We start from the raw sequence: 2,372 nt of genomic DNA on the forward strand, positions 1-2,372 counted from the left end.
ACAGTATGGCAGACTAAAAGCGAATTTGCAAAAGATAGATGCAACATAATGCGATCACTGAAAATTCAATAAATGGTTTTGAAAGGGAACAAATCTGGTTTCCATAATGAAGCTTTTCTTACAGTGTGGATTTAAGAATTCAGCACTTTCAGCTACTAATGTTAATGTGTCCAACTTAAGTAAAATCATCTGGTGCAGTGGAGCTCAGTGAAACTGTTCAAATGACAGGTCAGTCTAGAAATTCCTGCTAAGATTATACACATCTTAGTAGGGTGTTTCTTTATTCAGTGAGTCTGATTAGGGTAGAAGCCACATGTTCAGTGTCAGACCAACAATGAATGTATCCTGGTTTGGTATTGTACAGTGTGTGTTTAAAGCTTGATTTGTTCATTTATTTGAGAGAGTTATTCATTTTTATAAACAATAATGCCATAGTGTCCTTCAATAAAACGAGAATGATGGGAACATTCTATTTTTATTCAGTTTATTTTCTTGATGTAATACATGCACTGTTATTAAAAGTCTGAGGGTGAGTCAGGACATTTGCGAGAGAATAATAAAACTGCTGCACTGTATTGAAAGAACATTATTACTGTCACGATTCGGTTCCGTTGCTTCCTGTCAGGCTTTTATTTTGACGTTACTTCCTGTTTTTGTTTCACCTTAGTTTCGGTCTTTTTACGTTCTTCATCACTCACATTGGTTTCACCTGTTTCGTTATTGTGTGCACCTCTACTTAGGCAGCGTCCTCCCACCAGGATGCTGCCAGATTGTTCTAGACTCCAGCTCCAACTCTCCAGCATTTATTCCTTGCCTGATTCTCTGTTTCTGACCTTGGATTACTGTTTTTGACCACCATGTTTTGCCTATGCCCTTCCAGTTTCTGATTGCCTGCAGTGTACCAACCTTCTGAGTTATTCCCCTTGACCTCTCGAGTTTGGATCTCCTGGCTATACCTGTCTACCGGCGCTGACCCTGGACTGTCTTATCGACCTGATTGTGTATCCCGGACTATGTATTGATTGTCTAGTTGCTACAAGTAAAAACCTTCAGCTAAATCAGTTCGTTTGGTCTTATAATTGAGTCCACCACAAACACCATTTGGCGTTCTTACACGTCAAATCTGACATATTACATTTGTTTCTGCTTTGCTGTCACAAATAGATCTGCTGTTTGGTTGAATGTTGTTCCTCTTTCTGCAGAGTAGATGTTATGGATGCAGAGACTCATTGATCTGAGCCGCAGCTTGGAGGATGAACAGCTTCTTAAAGAACAGATTTAAAAAAAAAAAAAAGAAGCTCTATTGCAGCACATCCACACTGAATAGTCTAATGACCTGCCAAGACTCGACTGATGAATTGCACCGTGTCCTCCCTGAGGACTAAGTGCTGCAGTGCTCCTTCACTTTGTAAAAGCTGACAAATGCAGAGTTTTTTCTTACAAAGGTAACACTAGATCACTGCATGTTTCCTGATGCAGTGCACTACTTCAGCAGCCCGGCGGGCTTTGAGCTGCAGTGTAATTTAAAACATGTTACAACACATTGTTCTTCAAAGAACCTCTGAAAGTCTGAAATGCTTCCATGTTTTAGAGAACAGTGAAATGATTTCAGGCATCATGTTAACATCAGGGGTGGACACAGTCATTTTTTGGATTGTTGAAAAATGAATAAATTTCATCTCATACAATTGATTTTTCTAACATGTCAGTCATTCACTGAGATCATGATTCAAAACTGTCAGATTCTGTCTTTTATTAATCACACTTGCATTTGTCTGAGAGCACAGTAAGAGCGGTCACTTCTAAACCTGCTATTATAGATGGCTGTATAACTACACTGCCAGGTTAAAAACACATTTTCTATAAAGCAAGAGTTACTACAAGCTCTTTTTTCCCACCTCAAACTTTTTTATATTGCTCTTTTTAATTTTCCTCAACGCAGAATAAGTGTTACACAGCTCTAAATAATTTAATACCCATGAGCCTCAGCTGCTGTTGCCATACAGAAGTGTGAATCAGAGCTGTAGCAGATTCACAATGCCCCAAAACATGACAGATCAGTTTTCTCAAACACAGATTTTTTTTTAAATTTGAAATACTGTTTTTAGTAACTTGTATCATGGGAGTAATAGTTAACTCCTCTCCCTCTCCATTGACTTATTAAAGATCCAGATGTTTTCTATCACAGGTTTATTCTTTTGCACTGATGATCCAACTGTCAGTCACCTTAGAGTGACAATGTGGGAAGAGTTCGGTGAGGCCATGGAGAAGGACTATCGGTCAGCCTCGAAGAGATTCTGGCAAACCGTCCAGCGCCTCAGGAGGGGGAAGCAGTGCCCTGCCGAAACTGTTTACAGTGGAGGTGGGCAGCT

The 2,372-nt window shown here is 39.5% G+C and overlaps 1 protein-coding gene across 2 annotated transcripts in view; it reads right to left on the reverse strand.

The window, feature by feature from the left end:
* Nucleotides 1-2,372, reverse strand: part of LOC109967543 (proline-rich transmembrane protein 2) — a 17,555-nt gene that overhangs the window by 8,461 nt on the left and 6,722 nt on the right. The gene's annotated exons all lie outside the window — the stretch shown is intronic.

This window comes from Monopterus albus, unplaced genomic scaffold (genome assembly GCF_001952655.1).
Source record: "Monopterus albus unplaced genomic scaffold, M_albus_1.0 scaffold131.1, whole genome shotgun sequence".
NCBI classification, from domain to species: Eukaryota; Metazoa; Chordata; class Actinopteri; order Synbranchiformes; family Synbranchidae; genus Monopterus; species Monopterus albus.